Here is a 26,689-nt window from a genome sequence, read left to right on the forward strand (position 1 = left end):
CGCTCTCTCGTTCGCCGCGGTCTTCGTCGTCGCCGGTTGACATTGACGTCGCCTCCTTTTTTCATCCGGCGCGGGGCGGCGTGTAACCGCGAGCTCGCCGAACAACGGTCCGACGCTTGACACTCGCTGTGGGTGTTCCGGAGCCGCCGCGCCGGTCTCGTACGTTTGCCAATTAGCGAAAAGATTGAACTCGTAATAACGACGCGTAACTAGCGGCCTGAACAATCCTTCGATAATACCCACGGACGCTATTCAATTTCCGTATGAATCGAAACAATTATTATTGTCTGGGACGCGACACCCAGCATCCAGGACATGCTTGCCACCGTCCAGCTCCCCATTGTGCCTCAGGATCGGAGAAATTTCCATAGCGATTAATACCGGCGACGTTACAACGATCCGCGTCGTTAGCGCGATTTAGAAAACGCGACCGCTCGGACTTTTCGATGCGTAACTTCTGTATCGAGTGCGAGCAAAAACCGTTGGTACAGGAAAAAGGTCGGCCTGACCAGTCACCCGGTTGCTCGCCGCGTAAATTCCATTCAAACAAAGCGAAAGAGAGAAACGACGCGTTCATCCAAACCCGCTAATCGCTTCCGGAGATAATTGTATCATTCCGCTAATAACTGGCGCGATCGGAAATGTAATTACATCGTCGATAACGCCGATCTCTGTTTGGTTTCACGGCACCCGAATCGCCCGATACACCCGTTTCCGCTAACGAAGAATTGCTCGCTAAAGAACGATCGCTTCCATCACCCTCATTTCCGAAAAATTTATTAGATCGTTCCATAAATTCGCGCCGCTTAACGTTCCTATTTTCTTTAACACTAAATTTAACAAGCACTTAAACTGATTGACGTATGTTGCCCAATAAGAATGACGGGACTGAATCTGGTTAAACTTTTCGACGTTTTCATTGCAATCTATATTCTTCCTTAATTAACAAAATTCCGTAATGAAAGTCTCTATAATTCCAACAATTTTAAAAGAATTTTATCGAAAAAACTGTCATTAAACTTGATGAAGGTATGTCAAGTTTTATGGATCAGTATTTGAAGAGCAACATTTTTAGATATTTCAATTGAATATAAAACGCACATTTGACGAACTATTTGCTCTAGAGCGTTTGACAGATTGATTCGGGATTTAATACCCTAGCAAATCTTGTTCGGGCTTCATATCATTTCGTAAAATTTGTGGCAAAAAATGGAATTAGTTCGCGTACGCGGAGTATTTCGGTTGTTACTTGAATAAATATACGTGCACGCGAATGTGACCGTTATTAATTATTCGATATTAAAATAAAAAGTTGTTAAAACCTCGTTACTAAAATATTATATCGAACAGCGTACGTAATTAGGCAATAATTCCAGGTAACCGCTAGGTTGAAAAATCCATTAACTATAACATGACAGCATTCCGGTCGTCCCGATTCCCACCTTCAAAATATTCTACTCCTTTCCGATAACCCGGCGCGCCACCAAAAACTTTTCTCGCCGATTTGGTCGGCATAAATTCTCATTATTCTGCGTCACCATATATCCCGGCACGTGTTCCTAGATTTCATTTGTTGTTTTTCACCGTCCACGCCGGTTACACGGCGACCGGTTAACTACAAATTCGATATTCCCTGGAATATTGCACGCGGAAATACGGAGGAAATTTATATCGTCGGTTTTCTTCAGTGGCCTTATTGCCGGCCGATGCCGTCAACGACTCCGGAAAACGATTTATTGCGCGATTTCCGGTGGTCGGGCTCGCCGAGGAGGAGAACAAGTATATTGCTTCTGGAGACGGTTGTTCTGTGACGGCTGCGACCCCTGGACATCGTTTTGATGGCATTAAGCATTACATTTCCCGGATTATTGCATTTTACGATGGGTCATCGTAGGACACTATCGCATTCAACGATAATTAATCCACTTATCAGAAGACGGAACTAATTCTCAGATGTGCTCTGCGAACTAGGACCATCGTTATTTACGGATTTTTACACACGTGAATTAGACCATTTTACTAGAAGATATTGTTGTTAAAGAAATCCATGTCCTTCTTAGTATTATCTACTTTTAGGTAATTAGCGACGTTGTCATTTCTCGAGATTGCTATATAACTTGTTTTCTTATATTATTTTATTCAATATACATTTGTCCTCTCACTGGAGAATTATTCGTAGATAGTGACGTATTTTAAACGTCGCATAAAACGATGAGGGTCACTAATTCAAATTTTTTCCACGTAGAAAATTCGATGTGTCTGATTTTAAAATGAAAAAGGGTTCGGTCGTTTTAGCAATAACACAATGTTCCTGGAACGTGAATCAGCTAACGGAAAATTATACGAGTTAAATTTTTATTACTCGCACATTGCAATATTCTCGCTGCCCCACTGGCAGAGGTATCTTTATTAAAACACGTGGAGTTTAACATATTGAAAATTTTATATCTCGCATTTACTTTAAAAATGAGCGAACCTACAATAGTCGTGGCAATTTTAATTAGCAACCGTTGACATTGGCGTACTTTTCATACAATATTGTTGGATATCCCTGCACATATTACAAACAAATAATTGAGGATCGTGCTCAGATCCATTGTTGTCGCTTTTATTCTTCGAGTTTATGTTTTCTTTTCACCGTTTATTCAATGTTCAACATTTTGCTTGTCTTTTAAATATTTGACTACGCTAATTGATGGCGAATGTATAACCATAATATTTTATCATTCCTTACTTCTGAGAACAATGTTCGAACAGTGAAACGGTATACTATATTCGATTACCTTCGTTCTTTCTAGGAAGTAAAAGTAATACCATGCATATTAAAAAGAATACTGTAATATGTAATGAAATGAACTCTGCCAAACTACTGACCGATACACAGTTCAATTATACAAGAAAATACGGTGCAGAAAACTACACCGGTTTTTACACCGGTCGAAAAGAGAGAACAGGTACGAGCTCGAGAAAGGTTTCTAAAACGTAGTTCTTTTGTGTTTCAGACTGGCAACAGTTACAAATCGCCCGAGGAGTCGCCGCATTCGGGGAACACTAGACTGAGGTGAGTTCCAGCTTTTTACAGTTGCCGAAGTTTAATTACATTTAACGGGATCCAGGTTCGAAGGGAATTCGGGAGACACGAGAGAACGTCTCGTGAAGTACTATCTCCGGTCCCACGATCATCGAATTGCTGATCCAAGATTACCGATTGTCGGAAGCGGACGATGAATTCGCAACAAATTCCTCCTCGAAAAATGGCGCGGCCCGTGGATCTCGTTGCTCCGGGCAATTACGCGGACAACAATATGTGCCCGAATTACCATCGTTCCGTGAAATCAGCTTTGTCCGCGAGCAATTCGATTACATCGTTTCTCTCGTCGGAAAGAAAGGGACGGGCATTCCCGGTGTTCGATTTGCAACAACTGTGTGTCACGTTAAAAGCCAATGAATTTTCGAAAACGAAAGTCAGTTTCCGCTCTCGGGGCTATTAGCGGGACGGAAGATTTAGTGGGTGGGGACGCGAACTCGGATTTTTCGATCGCCCGCGGCTATTTTGCTTGGAAGAATATTTTATTTCCAATTTACGTATTCCCGTGCATTTCATTTACGTTCGGCTCGTTCCCGTTCAGTTGAAATGTTTAACTGGATTTTTACTCGTTGGCCGAACGGTAAGCTTACGTGTAGTCGGCAGTTCGTTCCGCCGCGCCGCGCCGCGCCGTTCCGATGCCGAGAAACAAATGGGAACGGTCAGAAGAGCGGAAGACACGATGGTGTTATTTAAAATGGAACTTCAGCCCGGAGTGGTGTCCCATAAGAATGAATGGACGGAAAAAAAATATCATCGCTTTCGCATTTCACGCGAATAGTGGGAGGATTTGGTCGGGCTAAGGAAATCTCATCCACTATGCGTTCAATATCGGCTCCGGCTGATGGCCGAGTATATTCGCGTCTCGTAACCGTGATACTGGTTCACCGGGACCATTTTCGAAATACAGTACCATCTCCACCATTTTGCAATATCGCTGGCTCCGTCACCACCTAAAATGGATCTTCGAAATGCTAAACTACTTAACTCGATCCCGGAACGGTTTTCAGAGCTATTGATGTACAGCAACGTCCGCCCATTTTGCATATTTCGAACGTTGAACATGTTAACGCGCAGACAGTTATCAAATAATCTGTTCATTAGGCAAATGAAATTAATATGCGACAAAGATCGGAACAATTTCACCGATAAAAGTTGCACGTACATAAAATCATTGCTTATAACAATTTCAAGAAATATTACTCAGTTACAATACAAGGAGGTCCGAGTCCGATATATTTAATAAAACTGCGAATGATATATGTAAAATAATTAATATGGCGTGATTTTGTAAGCAGAACTAATAATCTTAACTCTAAAAATTTCAAACTATTAAATATGAATAATTTCTTTTAAGTCTAAATAAATATTCATGGATCTGTTATCAATATTTAAGTATTCGCCTACCTACAATATTTAAGTAGATTAAAAGAATATAATGTAGACATTGACAGAAATATCTATTGATGCTGTTAAATAATTAAGAACAATGTCGGCATGATTGGTCGTAACTGCAATTGTACGATAACGTGACGGATATCACTGAAGTCGATAGCAAGTTCATCGATTCCTTGAGCTTCGCTTTGAAACTTCCGAACAAATCTTCAGAAAACGTTATCATTGATTTGTGCAGCCAAAAATTGGATTGTTCAACCAGTTACACGGTTGCTACCCTTGGGAAATAAATCTGTAATGAAAGAGACCAGAGCCATGCTGCAGAGTTTATAATCGATCGTCAGCTCCACGGTAAAATTTCATAATTTCCGTTCAGCGAGTACTCAAAGAAGAATCCGCTTTGGCAAATGCAAGAACCGTGCAGAGAATTTTGAGAGAGAGAGAGGGGATCCCAATTCGCAGCGCTGTCCTTAACGCGTTGCTACCGCGAACCTGTTCCCGGGGTCGGTTAGTTCCACCGCCGATTGCAATACTTTTAATAGACAATCGGGAGGTTTCGTGTCGGCGGCGATGTAACTGCGGCGAAAGGGCGAGCAGACGAGAACGATTATCTTTCATTACACCTGCGATTCCCAGGTGCAATGTGTTCCAATTAATCGGAACGAGCGGTTTCGAGTCTGCGCGCACACACGGGGACGGACGGGGTCTGATTAGGTGTGGCACGAGACGCCGGAAGTTACGAGACCCGGACGTCACGGATTTCGAGCTTTGCTAAAAGTGAAACGTGCCCCCGCGCCCGCGCGCGCGCGCGATATACATAGGTACCGCGTATAGAATTCTCGGCGTCAAGTTTCGCCGGGACGATAATAATTTCTAGGCTGGGTACGGGGCGGCCGGTCCGGTCACGTGTCCTTGCGTGTTAACCGCCGCTTCGAAACTGGGGACTAGAAAATCATTTCGGGGCTATAAAATGGCGAACCGTGGCCTCCGCGGAGATAATGCGCGCGGCGAAATCTGCATTGTGAAACGATACGTTGCAGTGTTAAGCAGGCCGCCGTTCAATGTCGCTTCTGCACGGCTCGCCCAGGAATCGCAATTTCTCACTTTACACGCTGCCGGATTTAATGGCTGGTATGTTTGCATTGTGTTTTTGCCAGTGAAAATTGCGAGCGGAACGAATTGTTCGGCGACACTGAGCGACATCTAATATTAATTGATTTCGGAGAAACTGAACGCGTGTTGAGAGTAACTGCGAAATAGGATAAGTCGATAAGTCGGATATTCAGCTGGTTACAACTGGAACAACGTCACATGTTGAAATTCGCGTTTAATAAAATTTTTATCAGAAAAAATAACGAAAATTCAAATCATGCATTTTTATATTGTTTGGTCCAATTTCAATTTAAAAACCCAATTTCAAGGCTGTTCCGCCTGATTTAAAAAGTGTCTACATATATTTCACCACGACTGAATTTCTTTCTCATATAATAAACGTAATTTTGTTATTAAACCTGACGGAGTGGTGTCACATCATTCGTTTTCAAATTATCCTGTTAACCGAGCGGGACGTATAAATACGTCAAACGTAAACAATATTAAAAGATTAGCAGGTTAAGAAAGAATCAAAAGAAATTCTATCTTGTCATTATTCATTCACTTTTAATGCTCGACTTTAATTTTGTATTAAGCTTCTGAAGTTTCCTTAGGGTCGAACTTTCTTTTTTGCAGATTATAAAATCTTGAAAAAGCAGCTTGCTATTACTCAATTTTAAAACCTTTATAATGTATCATGAAGTATTAATGTATTCAAAAAGTCAAGTTTTTATACATAGAAATGGTATGAATCCTTATAAACTTCATGAAACTTCTGCGAGATAGTTAAATGTGATAATAATGATTTTGAACTGTGTAAATAATAGAAATTAGATGTATGAATAACAAATAGGAATTGAAAAGAAAAAGTGGAAAAGTTAACCGATATCAACGTTACATCAGCGGCTATACTTGTGCAACTAGTCGCTGTCATTGAAACATGCGTCCGTGTTTCCAGCGTAATTCGTCTGCAGAAGCACCCTAAATAACGATATTGCAGGCAATACAGTGCCGCTAGCACTGTTCGTGGCTGCCTTATTTAACCAGCGAGTAGCTTAAACAGATGATGAATGTAAAGTTCAGCGTATAATATCGCAGCACTTTACCAAAAGGAAACAGCAAGTGCAACTCCGAGCAAGTGCTATCAATTAACCACATTCCGCTTTATCATCTTCAATTTTCTCGCATTCAGCAATTAGTACTTTCACGCTAAACCCGCTGAAGGTGCATGAATTAAATCATACTGTTGATCGACCTCAACAATTTCAGGTCATTTTATAATAAACGCTTATTTAGATTCTATGTTCTTTTCATAGGAGTATCATTTTCATTATTGTGTTTTTTAAAATTACACGTTTACAACATCTTTCGCGAGTAAAGGAGATATTACGATGAAACAATAATGAAAAGTGCAACAGTAATATGAAGCAGAGGTACTAAGCTTCAGTTCTATTTGCATGACAATGTTTTCAGCTAAATGAAACCGTATCGTAGGCAATGGCACTGTAAAATGAATTGCATCCATAATCTGCGCAAACATTGAAACTATTTCAACATACCGTGAGTCATTTTATTTCGTCGCGAGATCAAATAGACTCGTAAATAGAAACGAGATATTGTTCAGCGTTTTACTATAATTACTATATTATTTTAGTGTTATATATTACAGTATACTTCTACATCGTGTCAGTATTAAATGAATCATACTCTTATTTGCAGACTGTAACATAAATACACGAAAGAAGGTATATGAATTTGTATTTATATTATCAGAAATATCCTTATTATTATAAATATGAACTGTCCTCAGTTCATTGCGAAGCTATAATTAAGACTTTAGTCAATCTAACTTTATAATTCATTACATCTTTCTTTCTATCATTTTAATATGTATAAATTGTATATCAAAATATATTTGCATATCAAGTCAATATTTTGGATATTGTAACTTACGTCGCTATGATTCCAGTCCACTGTAATTTAAAAAATCCAAGTAGATATAAAAAGATTCGATTTTCAAACATTTGTAAAAACACTTCTGGAGACTGGCGACTGCCGGCGAGCAGCAATCAGTAGCACAATTATTCCAGCCAGCGGGGTCGAGAACAGAGAACATTAGCTATTCGAAGGAAGACGTATTTGTGCAAGGATAATGGTGACAGACGCGATATTTATTTGCGAGCAGCAGGAAAAATTATACGTCGCTTAGGAAGAAGCGTTACGAGAGAAAAAGCTGCGCGGAGAAAGAATCGCGCGGTTCCGTTACAATTTTTTCAGCCGACCATTTATCACGCGGACGACGACGTAATAGACGGCGCGGCGAGACAACGGTGCTGCCGTTGCGTTGGCGCCGCGATGTTTTACCCCGTGCTTGATGCCCGTTCGACCCTCGCCCCCTTCTCGAACTCGAATCTTTATCGTAACGGCACGCCGTGTTTCGGTAACAGTGATTAATTCACACAGACCGATCCCGGAAACTCGGAAAGTTACCGTAACGACTACCGAAGTCTGAATTACAATCAGGCTTCTTGCGAGATTTATTACCGGCCGGATACTAATTACGCGCCGCCGAAATTATACAGAACTTTAAATAGTTTACCAGAACAATGGAATTTATATGATTATTAGCAGCTCGTCATATAATGGAATGCCGCAAGCGAGTGTCATACGGTACGCTCGCCGCACGATATTCCTCGTGTAATAGAATTTGGTTTACGCGTCTGATTATTACATGCCGCTTCTATTTACTATGCCGGCTATATCCGTATGCGTGCAGAATTTTTCAAAGCGAATTCCATTCTCAAATGGTAGCTTGCGTTACAGAAATTTGATTATCCGTATTTCCTTTCTCCAGCGAATTATAATTCGAATTGCGCTGTTTGTGTAGGGTGCCTCTAATTTCATCATAATAAGCATTTTTTAATTAATTTACACATAAATTTTTCGTTGTGTTGTTGAAGTATGAAATATGCGATATTTCGTACGTCCTTTTAATACGCGATGAGAAAACGTATACCGTGAACATGTGATTTGAAAATATGGTTTTAATATTCCGGAAATTGTATAAACGATTTTAAAATATCTGTTTCTCCAAGTTAAATATTTAATGTTTCTTAAGTAAGAAATTAAATTATTTATTATTTTAAGTAAGTAAGTAAGTTGAATATGTACTACCTTCATAGTTCTACAGTGAAAGCTCGATTCTTAAAAACTAAATATATAGAACATTTAATTAAGTAGTCTTTTAACACAGATTATTCTAATCTTTAGTAAAAACATTTATTCGCTATTTTGCGTCAATTAACTTACAAGTTTTACGTAAATGACAATGACCCACTTATAATACTCTCTTTTAACAGATTTCCAGGTCTCGTGAATAACAACTAAACTGTAGTGTTTTCTACCACCATGTTGTGTGATTCATATGTAATACGCCTTATTTTAAATATGCTTGTGTTTGGACATAAACAATAAATAGATAGTCCGTTAGATTTAATACATGGAAAGTGGAAACAATTTTAACAGAAAATAGTTAACGAAACACAATTACAGTCATATCAGGAAAAAAACAAACTCATTTCTAAGCGCCTATAGGCGTCTACAGTAGTCTTAAAGTTAATGTACAAACTTCAATTTCTGGAATTCAATTTTGGAAGTAATCAAAGCTAAGATTTAATGTTGATATTATCATGACAGCTCGAGCAACGAGGTTGACAGCTGCGTGTTGCACTGTTGATCCGGAAAAGTGGATGACCGGATCGATAACCGGGTTTCTATATAACAGGATTGGTGATAAGAAGATCAAATTGACTCGAAACGTCAAAGAGGCTTGACGTGGTATCAGCGATTCATATTAAAAAAAGGCTGTATAGGATTTTGTATTTGTTAAAATGACTTCTCCATCGAGGCTAAAGCGCCACCTTCGAAGCGTCAAAGAGGCTTCGCATGCCATCAGCGACTCACATTAATAAACGTTGCATCACATTCTTTATTTGTTAAAATCTTCTCCATCGAGATAGAAGCGCGACTATCGCAATAATATCCATGACGAATCGTAAAAAGTATTATAAATTATAATACAACGAAAGATTATTTCGCATACAATAACAAGATGAAATCACGATTGAACATGTCAACGATGAAATGATGCGTATCGAAATTTCGGCACCCACTATCTGTAGCAAAAATCGTTTAGCAGGATTAACGTGTGTTGGACGATTTTCTTTCCGAATTCCCGTGGTTTGTCGGCAAATGACTGAACGATGCTAAATGACTGGCAGCCACTCCATCTTCGTGTACACGGTGCAAAACGAGCCGGAATCTGGATGCGCCCGGCGCGGTGGCGCGTTTAAGCTCGCACGCGTTCTATACGTATCTGACAAGCGATTAATTATGAACGTGCGATTAGGCATAGGTTTCGGGAGGAGCTTGTCGTTCCACGAGCAAATTCGCCCGAAAAGACGAGCGCGCGCGCGGCCGCTTTCCGGATCGGCCAGCAGTTTCTCTCTCGGAGCGCGTTGGTGTATAGGTAATTGGCTCCGGCGGCCGCGAACTTTTAATTGGTTCCGGCCATACGTTTCACCAGGGACGCTCGTCCGTATTCGGTTCCAGCTACGCTCCGATGATTTTTCATTTTCGTCCGTCCGGAAATCGGCGGAAAAAATAATAAGCGGACAGCCCGTGTCGCGAAATCATGGGATCGAGGACCGCCGGAAAAACGGCACCGAATTCACTCGATCCGCGGACCTAGTCCGCGCGTTCCAGCGGTTTGTCCGTCGTCGTGCTGGCAATTATGTCGGTGCCTCGTAATCGATAGAAAATTATTCATAAGATCACAACGGAATTGAACGGAGAAAGCTCGGACGAACATTATCCGGCGAATTAACGAACTGATGGAAATCCCTTCCACGGAATGAATCGAGTGGATATATATCGGGATCATTGATTCTATGAATGTTGATCGTGTAATTCGAGCCGACTGTTTACGGTGGCTGAAATTTTCATCCTTGTCCTTCGAACTTCGTTAACGGAAATAATATTATTTTACTCTGTTTATGTCCCGCAGCAAGATTAACGAATTTCCCCGTTGCAATTTTCTGTGCCGATGAGAAACGATTTTCTTGATCCCTGGATACAGATCGAACGCCTCCGCTGCTTCTTATCCAGCCGGATTGAAAGAAAATACAGCGATGTTATTTCAATTATAGGTAGTTCATCGATTCCGGGGAGCGGCTCTGATTACTGCATCAGCCCATTGTTCCTTAGTAATAACGGATTGAGGCTAAAAACACAATTTTCTCTCACGGTTTAGACGGTTTCCAAACATTTTAAAAAATTATTTAATATTCTGATTAATTCTTACGATCGAATGCGAAAATCATTAGCAAAAATACAATTTAAACGAAATTTAATGTTTCAATTTTGTATTTGTGTTTGAGAATTTTGCACTTAGATGGATTTGTTTAACATTACATATTATGCGTATTATTTATTGGCCCAGTGAAATTGTTGTTTTGAAAACGGTTGATAGCTTGAACAGATTTTACTAACTTAGTTCAAGTTTAATTTATATTTAAATATATTAAATAGTTTATATTAAATATAACACACGTATTTAAACATTTTTAGTTTGGCAATTTAGATTTCTGGTGAGGTAAATAAATAATTAACGTCCGAAAGCATATCACAATTTAGGTTATGATATGTAATATAAGCATATGACAAGGTTAGGTTTATGATATGCAGGGGGAGAAAAGAAAGGGACAGGCGTCGTAGACGCAGGGATATTGATAAGATGACTGCGGCGGTATAAAAAGGAACGGTGTTAAGTAACTTTCCTAGAATCCTAATATTAAATGTTAATTATTAATTGAATCCATCGGAACTTAATCTTCATAACTTTAAACGACGTGTAAATATCCTTTAAGTACTCTTGCATCATTAAAAATATTGCAATACTTTTCCCATTTGAAATGAAAAAATCTGGCTACATACCTGATTTCTATGTTTTTGGAATATTCTGATTGCAGAGACATATAAGGGTAAAACAATAATTACGAAAACATTTAGAAAATTGAGAAATAAATAATTCCTACAAAAACGTCAAACTCCTAAAAGTTCTTCATTAATATCCACGAGTCAGCTTTGACTGGCACAGGTAACAGCGAAGTTAACGCCGGCGAGGTAACGGGTCATTACTCCGCGGATCAACGACATTTCGATTTCAATTTCGTTGAGAAACGCAGAACGTGCCCGAGCAAAACTATCAAACAAACAACGTGCTTCCGTACATGCATCAGCCATATTGCTTCAAAATGCATTTGACTGTCCGATGGCGCGTTGCCAGCCCAAATCCGGCGACTTTCGCCGCCATTCAAACGGTCCTCGTTTTGGCCGAGTAGGTTTTCCTTTCTCTTTGCCCCGTCCCTGCAGCTTATCCTCCACCCGTCTATTATTAAAATAGCAATTAGCCCGCCAAACGGCACTCCATAATTTCGCGGGGAAATAAGGGCTCGCCTCTGATGCGGGGAGGGCCACGTGTTCGTGTACGTGCACGTCGCCGAACAATAAGCACGGGGAACACGCTGGCTCCGGATTTACCCCTCGATACGAGTGCCGTGGCTTGTTTCCAAGTTAAACTCGGAGACGTTCTCGCGAGCACAGAAGCATTATGCTGCACCCGCCGCTCGATGTACGGATACCTGGATAAACAAAACGTAAATTTAGGCCGCGTCCCTGCGTTTCCTGCACTACCTGTGGCAGCCGGCGCCACACTCCTGCTCCATTGAGCTTGTTGAATCCCATTACAGGAGGGCTGGTCCTTCATCCTTGACCCATCCCTTCGAGACTCACGAGATAGCACGTCACTGTCCAACGCGATCGCTAATACCATTTATTTCTTCTCGACACTGTGGTCCACGAAAGTGAACAATATTTAAAGCTATTACTATTTGAAATTATTTTAGATAAATATTTAATCAAACAACTTCGTTCGTAAGTCTATCTATCGATTCAAATAATTCAAGAATATTTATTCGAATAAAGAAGTCGAATAGACAATTGATCGATTTTAGTTACGCAATTTTTTAATAACGGTTAGAGAAAAACGCAGTATGCTTCCATACATGATCAACAGTATAAACCGTACTAAAATATGTGTACATATAAAATCTAACAATATCAGTAGATACAGTATTTATCCTTGGTTCAAAATTAGATTGTGGCGGTCGCAAACGCGGAAAGTGCCGGAAGTTATGATTCATAACTTTGCAGAGCAGGAGTTTATCGTAATCGCTTTTTCTTTACCTAGTAGTCAAAACTACCACAATATACGGTACCATTGACGCGAGAAAATGAAATTGCCTTAAAAATAATAGTAAATCTGACGTATATCATTTTATATGCTACTATTACACATATTAAGACATTGTTAAACAAATGCAATAAGACTGTTATTATGCGATTAGATATAATGACAAATAACTCGCAATTAGTCATAGAAATGTTTTTGTAGTCTTATTGTAACAACTTACAAAAATGACAATAATAGTCAAAGTTGATGCTGGTCTTTAACCTCTTAGGCACGATGCGCTCAATTGTATTATTAGTTATTAAAGTAAACGATTAAAGTGAAAGTGAATATATACAATACTCTAAGAAAAGAATATATATAGCTAATATATTGTATAGCTATATCAAAAAAATATATACCAAGAAAAATGGTAATTTAGTTATTAAAAATTTCACTCGCTCAAAATCCATCCGTGCCTAAGAGGTTAAAGTTTTGCAGTTGTTCCAACATAACGTGATTAGAGATTTCCCAATTATTCGTAAGCTAAGAAAAATGCTAACAAATCTGAATGGAATGACATTAAAAAAAGTTTATCTTATCTTCTAGTTCGTTTTATAATTGCTTAACGTATTACCGTTAAATGAGATGCTCGAGATGCAAAAACTTTAGTCTGGAGAAAAATTGTACGGCACAGAACCGTGTTTGTTAGAACTCGGTTCTTGTTTGGATAAGTAGAATATGTCCGCGAACTTTCCATCAACAATCTAACACTGTACTACCACTTTGCCGGGCGCTTGTGTGTTTTCGGTTTTGCGTTTCACGCGAGGGGAGCGAAGTACTTGGGTCAAAGTCCCAGTTTATCGTGGAAAGAGCGTTCCAAGAGTGCGTGATGAATCGCGTGCAAGTTCGTCGAGTTATACATTCTTGTGAAACGCAGAAGTTTAAAACTCGGTTTTATGTTGCCTTAGTTAGTGCAGTTGCGTTCACGAGATATATTTTAAATGAATCCGTCTCCTCCGCGATGTGATACGGCCACGTCGTTTTAAACGCTTGTTAATTAACTTTCGCGCGTTCTATAAAGTACGATAATCGGATAAGCACTTTCCTCTGTGATTTTGACATAATATTGCTTACAATAATTTCTGTTATCTTATTCTGTCGCATATACAACATAATTTTGTACCCATCGCAATTTGGTTTATGAATACATATTTTTTAATACACAAAATCTGTTATATAATTCTAATGGTCAAAAAATATTGCCGTTTTATAAAATCCTGATTTATATTTTAAGTGATAGTCAATAGAAATTTTGTTTCCGTTAAAGGGATTAATAATTATATAAGTGTTCCATAGAAATAAAAATATCAAAAACACGTGAAAGAAATAATGAAACATCTAACAATTAAGTTATACTTAATAACAATAATAGCAGTGATGATTATATACGTTTATCTTCGCTCAACATTATTAGAAAAATATACAATTGAATTAAAAACCAGTTTATAAACAGACTACGGATATTATGCTGTATTGACAAAAATGATTGGGTTGAAAACCTTTTGTTACATACAAGTTGTTTTAACTTGTTAACATCTTACACTAAACGTCAACAATTTTTATTCTACATAAAAATCCGGAGTCTATTTATAAACCAAAAAATTAGAATTTCTTCTGAATTATAGTTTTACAGTTCATAACAAACGCTTCTTTTCTGAAATAATAAATTCTGAAGATTTATATCAAAATACTCACCCTCCAATCATGAATCGTCATATCAAAAATAATTTGTCACAGTCAGACCCTCAGCGGCATGATCAGTCTGATGGTTCCGTTAGGGATGAATAATGCGAACAAAATATTCGTCAAACGTATCCGTGGATGGGGTCAATCGTGTCGTCGGGAATCGCGCGTCCTTTTTCCGCCGACAAAGGCGACGAAACTCCGTGACAAACTTGCCGAATAAACTTTCGTCCTGTTTGGGCGGGACAACGCGGAGAAGGGAGCGACAGCGCGAAGAACGATAGAGAGAACGAAAGAAAAAGCTATCGTCGGCCTGGTCGGCAACGCGGTGTCATCTTGACGTAAAATATGGATTATTCCGGGCATTTGCATTCGGAAAATAAGCCGACGAACTCGCCGAACGTGAAGTCGGATCCTCCATCCGGTTCTACCCGTCCCCGCCCGCGTCCTCCATTCTCCAGCAGCCTCTCGCAGCCTCGCGCACCCTCGGTCTCACCCTCGGTCTCACCCTCGCTCTGTCTCGTGTCTGGTTCTAGAAAACTTGTCGCGAAAGTTCCGCAGTAATTATCGAATCGTTTGCCAATTTATCGACAATTGAAAGCTACACCGTTTTCCCGGCTCCAGGCCAGCGCGACGCGGCACTGCGAGCGAAAAAAAGGGGGGAAACCGGCCGGCGATTTCCCTTGAAAACAACTTTCTTTTCCTGTGGAATACTCGAGCTCTCCTTCTCCCGCCCCCTTTGTAGCCACCGATCGCAAGAGATCTTTTCAATGGCACTCGGTCGAGAGCCGAGGGATAATTAGATTCCTTCGTATTCAGCATCGGTCGGCAAGAGCTCCGGATTCATCGATGTCAATTACTTTCGTCGGCGATGTTAATCGATTCGCACCACGGCTCATTTTCGACCGACGAAAATCACCTATCATCCGGCGACAATATGCTCCGCGATTACGCCAGATGGTTAATCGATGCTGGTCGCGGCATTTTCGCCGGATTGGCGCGCGAACAGCGATTGAAACGGCGCCGTGGACGTCGTCTTTCGAATCAAGGCGACGAAAAGAATGTATTTATATAGACCTTATATTTATATAGAAGAAAATTGAATCATTTCCAATAAAAGGGTCTTCATAATTTCAGCACTTCGAGAACGAACAATAACCATCTCACATTTTTTATTTATAATATTCTTGAATTTACGAAGCTTCTTTTTCAGGCAACAGTAGATTAAATTCTCTTCTAGAAGCTCACATTGTTATAAAAGTAAAGAAGGTACTGAATAAATTCAGTCTTCTCCTTTTCAGAAAACAATATGCTTCAGCTATTTTCAGTGCTCGGTAGATTTATTATTAATCCCTTGTAAGAGTTTAACGTGTCTGACTCGTGATGGAGATGATCTAATAATAATTTATTTTCTTTCAATCGGAATAAAGTTCTTCTTCTTTTACAATCGCAAAAGATCTGCTCATTGTAAATGTGAACAAAATGGTATGTCAATTAGAAAAACCCCAGTATTATATAGGCAAAAGTCCTATTAAGAATAAATGAAAAATAAAAACATTACATATTTGCAATCATTTTCTACGTTCGGGAAAGGTGTAAGATACGATACTCGAAAAATTTCGACCTTGGACGATTTTGGCATTAGCTGCCAGCACGAATCGAATCAGGCACGTGTGTCTCGAGCTTTATTGGCAGAAATGATCCCTTCCTGTTAGCCGCAATTTCCAGGAAATGAGGGACTCGAGCCTGATCGGTTGTAAACAATCGACGCCTCTTGATTCCCGCCAGCGTCACGTTCTCCAGTAGTCTCCTAGCCTCTTCCATTTTGTTCTAATTCCAGGCTTTTAATTATTATTGACTAAAGTTCGCGCTGAACAAGAGACGTGATTAGGTGCGCCATGCGACCATATCCCCCTTGCTCCTCGTATCGTTTGGTTTAACCCTTTGCCTTACGTTAACGAGTCTGATTCGTGACGGAGATTTCTATTAACCCCTTGCACTATCGCTCCTTTCATGCTGCGACGATCAGCACTTATTCGTACTTAATAATTTTCCTAATAGGACCAGACAATTTTCGTTTCCTGTATTGTCTTTATTTATCTTTGTTTCTATACTTTGATAACAGAAGAATTTATTTTTATTTCGACGTAGAAGAAATTAATAATATTCATATTTCGTAAAACTAGCATAAAATTTTCACCACGAGTCTGACTCGTTTATTATAGTGCAAGGGGTTAAGAAGCTATTGAGTGTCACTGTTATTTCGTTCCATTAAATAGGAATCAAATTTTATTCTCTTGTTAACAATATTGAAACATTCGAATAGATGTAAGCATACGATGAATATAAAATTCTTTTTCCTTCTAAGCAATTGGTGCGATCGAAAAAATTCTAACCTAGTAATTGCAAAGAAAATGGTATGGCAAGGGGTTTATAATATTCCTATTTGTCAACAGAAGTGGATTTCGGGAAGTTATAGACAAGTGGGCACTACAGGCGCCTAGATCAAGCGAAGTGAACGGGATACTTCTTTTGTCCCTTAACAGAAATCGTGCCAGCTTTTTAGCAAGGAGCAGTTCTTTAGTCAGGCTAAAACTAGTAGGATATTACCACTTTGCCGTCCGCACGTCTCGTACCTTCGCTTGGCGCCGGTAGCACTAATTCAGATTACTTCGCTTGTCGCCGGCTGTTCTTAAGGTTATCGGGTGATTATAAATTATCAACTTTTATTAATCTCATCGTTAGTTCTCATGAATTTTCAATCCTATCTCCCTATTTTCATGAAATTTCCAAAATATACATATGAAAATAAATGTAAAATTTGTTTGATTTATATAGTTTTTTATTTATATTTTCTTTGGTAATTACTCAGTATTTCTCTTTTAGATGATACGAAGTAAACAATAACCTGTAAGAGTAACGCAAATCCGCAAGACTTGCACATTAAATTTGTTGTCCTTCTTTTTTTGTTCTTGGAACATACTGGCAGTTTCTTCGTTTTAATTTGATAGTTTTAGAAATGAATATCAGCTGGTGTTGCTTTAGCTGACCGGAAAGTCGGTCGATCTGATTGACTGTCGATCAAATGATGCGACAAGTACTTATTATTAGTACTTATTATTTATAAGAACTTATTGTTACTTAAACAAAACAAGGACAGAAGACTACACCATATTGGGTGGTACTATGCGCGTTACACCACAGTGGTGACGCCGAACTGCATAGTATTATTAGCATTAATCACGTATTATTTACGTGAAATTAGTATATTAATATCGTTTACATTGAACGTCTTTATAATAATATTAACATCGATATATTTCATTTGCTAATTCATCCAATACTTTGATGAATTATTTTATTCTAATAATTGTCAAGATATAAACATATGTAGATCGTTTTACATTTTGAAGTTGTAATTTTTTCTCTTATTAAAAAATCAAGCCCTTTTTTTCTTTTTATTATCAGTAATTATTCCAAGCCTCCCAATAAGCGCATTTGTACCGATCGGTGGGCAGCAGTTTGTATTTTGAAGTCGGTTTTCCGAAAAGGTGACCAGAACGCATTGTTATCAACGACGACACGCGCACCAGACGATGACAAGATTGTATTATTACTCGGCCCGCGAGCGGACGCCCGTTTACCGACGCGATTTGCTCGACCAGTTTCCAGTACCATTGCCGCGAGTACCGTGACAGATGTTTTTCGATAATTCTCCCCGATTAACGCTGTCGATTGTCCTTTATCTATTCGACGGATATTGCGTGTTGCGTCAGGCTTCATTATTTTATTCCCTGTTCGGCCGCGTCGCGTCGTGTCGCGGCCGCCTCGGCATAATGGCGCGCTTCGAATATCGGCTTCGTACGCGTGACTCTGCGCGAGGTCGTTAAACGCACTCTCAAATTAACAGTTTAAAAATGGATCACGCTCGCGTCGCTGTATTTGATTACCGATGGTCGCGAACTAATTTTTTCCGTCGAATAATTTGCACAATAGCGGTAGTCGAATTGAAATTGATTTTCCCTTGAGAGAGTCCCGCTGAACGAAAATTGAAATGGAATCAAATGTAATTTGGTTAATTTCGTATGTTATTTCATTGCGCGGGGCCATCGCGAATGTATAAAATCTGACATTTATGCAGATTATCGCTTTTTTTATAAATTCATTATAAACACGGATAATAGCTGGACGTCTAGTAGCATTTTTCATGTTTCAACTCGAATATGGAATTACGGTTATCCGATATGGGAAAGAATTATCACTTCGGTTCAGCGAGTCGATAGAAATGTTAAATTTTAAATAAACTTGTAGCAGATACTTGTCCGAGTGAACTCTCTAATAAACACGAGGAAACTAGGGTAAGACCAATAAATAATTAAAGATTCACCTCATTATTTTATTAGTTTAATTATACTTCAGTATGATCATATTGTGTAAATTATGTTCTTATAAATATTTTCTTTTCAACAGTTCTAGAGAGACAATGAATTTCCGATAATTATGTCGATACTCTAGCGTTAACAAGGTTTACAATTAAAAGTGACGAAACAAATTTAAACCACTTGCTGAATGTCGCGCGACTTCGTTTCCGGTAGAAATAACAATCCGGAAGGAATGTTACAAATGTAGGACGGTAATTATCGTTTACGCGCAACGTATTGCATATTTTGTATGAACAGTGTGGTATTATAGAACCGCGATGTCTAACCAATTTTAATTTCGAGGTATAGAATTCAGGTTTTGGCGGGAATTCCTACTATCCAGCACCGGCGAATACGTTAATAGACCGCAGAGGATTGTTCAGTGTGGTTAACGAAGGGCCACTATTTAATGCAACGGCGGTACCCCGTTAAATTTCACAACCATTCGTTTCGGCGTCGAAGCATGCTGTTGAAGTAGCGTACATATCGTGGTTACGGCGAAGTTCAAGTAGATTTATGCCACCGCTACTGTATCTCAATTAATTTCTCGTTCCATGCGCCTGTCCATGATATTGTTACAGTTCAAAACAGCTTGGCCGTGGAAAAATAGTAGTTAACATTCTTTGACGACATTCAATTTTCTACACCGTGCACAACTATTTAAATATCTTTCGCTCTCGTTAAAAGCCTCTATATTTAATTGAACTGGCACGCCGTACATGCCGCGTATCAAAATTTCATTTGCACGGCTCATTTTTCACTTTATCGCACAGGATGAGTAAAAAGTGCTACATAATATTGTTGCGGACTTCGGGAACCTCAAAATTCAATGCGTTTGTTGTCACGAAAACCACTGCCGAATTTCAGCTCGGTTGGAAGACCCTGAACCGCGTTGCCGTCTTTTATTTCGGCAAGGGAATTCCAAGGCGGCACCGGTCATCCATCCGGTGTTCGTAACAATATGATAATGATTTAATCCTTAACCGGATTATGGCAGTCGTTGCGGTTTCACACCGCATTACATTGATTTACGTTAATGTGATTATTTAAAAATTCATGTAATTCTGTGTTAGCTCACCTAATTTGTTTCAATCTAAATTTACTAGCACTTATCAATTTGGAAATATGCAATATTTGCTGAAAATAATTGTCAGTAAGCGGCAGTAATTGGTAGTATAGTCAAAAAGACACTTTATGGATAGATTAGTAGATTTTGATGATTTGTAGATGTACGAGAAGATTATCCAAATGTATAATCAGACAAATAGAGATTAGTAGATATAAATTATCCAATTTAGACAAATTAATTATAATCTGACGAATACATTAAGGTTTAAACAATAAAAATAGACGGTTTCAATAGAAAACTAGACTCATGCTAAAGAATCACCTATGGATGAATACAATATTTGATGTTTCCGAAATAAATACTCAAGCAGACATCAGATGATTTCTCATGACAAAATATGAACAAACGCAGAATAACATTTTCAATTTGGTGCTTAATTGTCGAGAAAATTGAGTTTGAAAATCTGTGAAATAAAAAACAAGAATAAATTATATAGTGAACCATATACGTAGGTGATAGGTAAATTTAAAAAGAATGGATAACTCAGCTTATATCTCTTCGGTCCAATAAGTTCCTATAGCATCGCCAGTGTAAATAGATCGCGTTCACGTGTTGGCGTCCGCGGGATTTTTAATTATCATTCGTTCCTCCTCGCAGCAATTTTCAAACGTGCGGCGCACAGCTGTCGGCGGCGGGGCGAGGAACAGGAAATCATTTATCTGGAGAAGACCCAAGATGTTTATGACTTCCCGCGAGGCCCACAGAACCTATCAAAGTTTGCGCTTTGTCATAAAACAAATCTCGAGCAAGGCGAGCTTCAAACTTCCGCCGCGAATGGGAAACATTCCGGCAGCTCTTCGTTCACGCTCCCGTTGTTTCTCGCGTCGAACAACGTTCGCGTCCGTCGTTTATTCCTCGGATTTTTTTTCGTCCCGCACGCCTCGGCGCTTCTTCGCAGGCAAATATTGATACAGGAAACACAGGGGCAGGGGCGGAAGGAGCAGGGGTGGGTGGCGCGGCTAACGAAACCCGAAGGCTGAGGAAGGAAAGGGAAAGAGAGGGCGGCGTGGGAAACAGACGATACCGACCCGAGCTCGCAGATGGACTCGGATAGGTGCTTTGTGCGAAAATGAAAAAGTCACGAGGGCGGAAGGTAAGGATGTACTACGCGCGCAGGAACAAATTCACGCGTCAGAAGACGCGGGGAGAGCAGTCTGTCTCGGTCGTTCCCGATACGTCAAGGAAATGTGTGTCGGTGCTTGAAATCGATGACTCGCGACCCAAACATTCCAAATATTTCACGCGGCCGACTACGGAGTCGCTTCGCCGCGTTGCCGTGGAGGCGCTTGATTTTTAACAACCATGCCGAAGCGAAAGAGCAAAGTGAAGATTAGAGAATAAAGGGTGGCGAGAGACCGTGCTGTCGCGAAGATATCTGGCGAAGGTTTAGACACGCAAGCACGAGGTAATCAGTCAAAGAAGGGTCGGATGAGGATGACGAGATTGAAAACGGAGAGTGCCAAAATATAGTGCTCCTTTCATCTAAAAAATTCGTTGCGAATAAGGGAACGGTGACGCTCAAGTATTTTTTACTCGCATTGAAATCAAAGAGGCATTTATCTACTTTTTAAACAATGAATTCTAATACAAACATTGTATGGCGTGGCTAAATATCTTTCACCATTCTACATAAAATTTTTTGATATTTTAGTCTAAATTCCTCATTGGATGGATAATGGCTCGGCTGAATAATAATAAAATAATAAAAGAATGTATCGAATTTCAAATGTTATGCAATACAAATGAAATTCTTTAACAGTAAATTTGATATTGCATAGATTCGTTTCGTTTACAATTAAACATATGATGTGTGTTGAAAATAATTTTTTGAACAAACGAACAAATTAATTGAGCGAAATTTGAGGAAATAATAAAGTATTAACAACAAGATGATACCATTGTTTGAATATACTATAATGACTAGTACATCAAGCTCTTTTACGATAGCGCAGTATATCATTTAAAAGTGCAATGCGGAACAGTATGCAAATTCACATTTTTACGAATTTCATGAAACAAAAATTCAACTAAAATTTTATTTTCATTGCCGCGTGGATACAGTGAAACGGAATAAAGCGAAGCCGTATTAAATTATAATTAATTTTAAACTTTACACGGTTTTGAAACAAATTCAGGCAAGAATCACGATTTAAATTACAATAAATGATTCTCTGGTTATTTCTGGCAGCGTTGCTCTTCTAAAATATACCGGGATTGTTTTTATTACCCTCGTATCCAAAAAGGAAGCCGGAGTGTGTTCCACCGTGATTCCCGCTTTCCGTATTTTACATTTTCGAAACTACGAGAAAACTACGACAATTTCTGTTACTATTGTTTTTTTCAACACACGAAATATCACGTACGCCTGTTAATATCACGGACTGATGGTAATCGACAGATTTGATTCGTTTTATTTCCTCCAATGTAAATCTTATTACGTTCGTATTTCCAATTGGAATATGGGCAGAGTTGCATTTTAATCCGGACCAACGTTCTTTTCTTTTTTTAAATCGAGAATAACGTCAAATATTGCTTTCCGAACGCCATCGGCACAGCGAGTTGCGTTCCTTGCCACTTCGCCATAATCGTTAATGTAAATCCTTCTCCACCGAATCGTGGACAGAATAACGAAAACGCGAAAAAGCAAAGTTTCCACAGTTTTACGGCTACCGCGCGAAAGGTTGTTGCCGAGAAGTTTTTCATTCTACGCGACGCATGGACATTCAAAACCTGGCGTTTATTCGAGCGACATTTTACTGGTGACGCTTTGATAACCCACAATACGCGATCGCTATTTGGGCATCCAGCGGCAGCGCGTTAAAGGGCTTCACGACCCTATGAATATGCAATACTTCTCTACTTTCGCGTTACGCGCACTGCGTTACAATGCATCTGCCGACCTCGCGGAATAAAGCCGAGTTTCCATTTCCCAGGCGTGGCTTTTTTTCAGAGGCGTTGTGTTTACGTATGTCTTCGTGATTCTGAAGGAAGGGTTCTTCGTTCGGTGTACGCCTGAGACTGGTTCCTTTCACCCTTTATTCTCTTCCACGTACTCTCATGGTCTCCAATGCGAACAATTTGCGCTCGGGAAAGAATGTGGACAACACAAGGGACGAATGAAATACATGGTGAATTCGAATAAATTTTTTAATTTCGATACGATTGACAGTGTAATTTTTTTTAGTTTATTATAAAAAAGTTTCCAAAGTATACGCAGTTAATTGTTAAAGTAACCAGAGAGTTCACGTTATTTTCGGTTAATACATGATTTAACATAGTGACATTACTTTATATAAACAGAAAGTTTTGTTTTTACTTCTTAAAAATTACACAAACTTCCTAGTCAGCTTAATAGTTAACCTCTTTACGGCCTTGGCCACGTATATGTACGTTTAGTTTTTTTTAATTATGATTATTCTAATTGTAAAGAAAATGAGCATCACTTGAAAAACTATTCGCTAGAGGAACTCTCAGCAACACTAACAAAACCTCAACGAATGAAATCAGATAAATAAAAAAGAAACAATTAACCTGTGGAACTTTATTTATAAATGTATATAAATTAGAAATAAAAATGATAAGCTGAGATGATTAATAATAGATAGAACTCTATCGCCGCTAATTGTGAAAATGGTTTCTATATTTTATCGTAAGATTACGAAACTGCAGATGCTTGAGAAAATTCCCCTAAGAGGGATCCATCTAAATGCGCATTTAAATTATATTCGGAAGGAATTAGATATTCTCTTGGAAGACGTTTGCTCAATGGATTCGCCGAGTTTAAAAGCTGCTATGTCGATTTCAAGAACTGAACCAAATAACAAGTTTCAAGACACATGTAAAACGAGAAAGAAGTTTGAAAGAGTAAACTCCGGTTAGCTAGATCCTAATATTAAGAGCGGAGTTTTCCATTTCTAATATTAAAATTATTAAGAAGTATGCAAAAGACATTCGCATATTCTCAAACAGTTCATTGATTTCGAGTAATTCGAAAGATTCGATCACTGGATTCAATTCGAGCAACTGAATCGAATAGGACTCGGCTACACTCACGCCCTTCAAGGTCTGATAGATGTCAGAATGAATGCTAAAACTCTGTCGGCAGTCGTCTCCGCGCAAGCAGACGCTATATTCAGAAACGTCTAGGGCACATTGCGCCACATGTTTCCCTTTTTCAATGTCACAACGGGTTCGATCCGAGAAGCGAAAGACACAATTCCGCCGCTTGCTTGTCAACGCACAGCGCGTTCCCGTTTGATCAGCATCGACTCTTTTCTTCGTCCGATCCTTTCTTCTTTTTTTTTTACCCACGAGTAAGACGAGAGAGAGAGAGAGAGAGAGAGAGAGAGAGGAGTCTCTTTGGCCATGGCTGCCGCACGCGTGTGTTCCGCCGCTCGCAAACGGCGAAAAATAAAAACGAAAAGTAGTCGCGAGACAGGGGAACCTCAATCAGCAAACACACAGCGAGGACGTCATGAATATCGGGGAATTGGAAATCGGTTAGCCCTTGGGATTCGGCGACAGCTCGCAGCAGACTTGTGCCGCGTCTACGGCCCAAGCTTTCTTCGGATATCCGCCGGGCCGAATCCCGACGAAATCCTCGGCAGACGTCCTGCGAGGAATCTCGAATTAACGTTCCCCAGTCGTATCCACTTCTCGATCTCTTACCATCGCCGGGAACCTCCCCCTTGCGCCCGTTAAGTCCCTCCGATATTTGCGTTCCCCGATCTCGCCGTAATTGTACAAATTGGATCGGATAAAGGATCCAGCTTTTTACATCCCCCCCCCCCCCCCGGTGAAACCACGCTCTCTCCGTCGACTCTAGAAACTTCCTCTCGCTCGCCTCGCCGCGGACCGACGAGTTGAGAATTTGAATATTTCCCGTCCTGAGTAACCGCATTCCCGTAAAAGAAAATTACAACGTGGCGGGAGACGCAGACCCGCCACAGTCCGTGAACTCCTTCCTCTTCTTCTTCTTCCTCCCCCTCCTCCTCCTCCTCCTCCTCCTCATCCTCATCCTCTTCCTTTGCTTCTACTTTCCCATCGAGTGGCTCGTGTTGTTCGTCGAGATGGCAACTCGATACTATTTTCGACGGGAACATTGCGCCATTCTCGAAACGTAGACCAAGGCGACGAATTCGTAAACGATCGTCTTACTACGATACTTCTGGACCCACGATGTCTTGTACTTACACGATGTGTAGATTTGGAAGAGCTGTGACCATAGTTTTACAATCGCGCGACAGGTGAATGTACTCGGTTTGATTCTCGATCCGAGTAGGGCAGATTTATTCTTAGATTATACATGTTGCGGGACGGTCTATTTTATGATTGTGCTTGCCATTTGCCGTCTGTAGGTCGTTACACATTTTAGACACGAAGTAACGCACTAGAGAATCGTATCTCTACAATTGTGAAATTTTATTGACAGAAGAAGCAGTAGACATTGCGTCGTACGTTTGGTAATTGAGTACAAGCAAATGAGTTACGGTTATAGGTAAAATCCTTGCATTGGATAATAAATGGACTGCGGATCTTAATGTACAATAAAAATGAAATTTATCGCAATACATCCGAGTTAAATAGAAATTTCTTTTTTTAAATAATTTTATCGAGTTAACAATAACACAGATTCTTTTATATTATTTTTTTTTATCAATGTGTAAAATCTAGTAATAAATACTCCGAGTATATTTTACGCTATACGACATACGATTGTTCTTCATAGAAAACTATCTTTATACAGCATTAGTGCAATAGAAAATATTTTCTCATAATTGAACTTTCAAACAAATAAGATCGTGTTAAAAGTAAAATAAAAATATGAATTGTCATCGACAAACAAATTTTCATGTTGAATGACAAAAGTCTTCGACGTGTGAAAACAATGACTCTGCGAATAAACTTCGTTTACACTAACGAGTATAACAATTTGTTTAGAATTTAAAAAACCAACAAATATATATTTAAATGTTCAAATACAAAATTAATCTTTGAAAAATGCGGCAAACTGTATACGTAGAACTCAAACCCCGAATGACCGAATTTCAGCACCTAACGCTGGTTTTGTAACATCCTGTACACAGTTGACTAGATATATCCGCCATTAGCCTTTTTTACTACCACGTACGACCACCATGGTAGCTGGCCACAAAACGATCTTCATATATTACGAGCGACTGTAGCAGCCAGAGGTGTATCGTTCACGTGCTACGGTAGGAAGACTCCATTTTGATACTTCAATGACTTTAAACCTAGGGTTGTCGACAAAATTAGCATTTACGAGGCCATACGTACTTTTACTGTATTTGATCTACTATACTTTTATTATTATCCATCGCATTCTAACAGTATTATCGCAAACATATTAAATATTACTCCCAATTAACATAAAAACAAAATTTTTTATTTTTTCTTATAAGGGTTTTGTATTAAATTGTTTTTCTCGTTCATATCTCCTTGTTCAATTACCGCGGACTCTAGTTCCCCAAACGAGTTACCACGGTTCCATTATATTTTGCGGGATGTAGAAT

At 39.4% G+C, this 26,689-nt stretch overlaps 1 protein-coding gene across 1 annotated transcript in view; it reads left to right on the forward strand.

Annotated features, from left to right (window-relative positions):
- Positions 1-26,689, forward strand: part of Scgdelta (sarcoglycan delta) — a 251,478-nt gene that overhangs the window by 135,787 nt on the left and 89,002 nt on the right. Inside the window, exon 2 of the mRNA XM_078192326.1 lies at positions 3,003-3,061. The gene's annotated coding sequence lies outside the window, so the exon portion shown is untranslated. The remainder of the gene's footprint in view (positions 1-3,002; positions 3,062-26,689) is intronic.

The sequence above is a fragment of the Augochlora pura genome, chromosome 10, assembly GCF_028453695.1.
Source record: "Augochlora pura isolate Apur16 chromosome 10, APUR_v2.2.1, whole genome shotgun sequence".
Taxonomy (NCBI): domain Eukaryota; kingdom Metazoa; phylum Arthropoda; class Insecta; order Hymenoptera; family Halictidae; genus Augochlora; species Augochlora pura.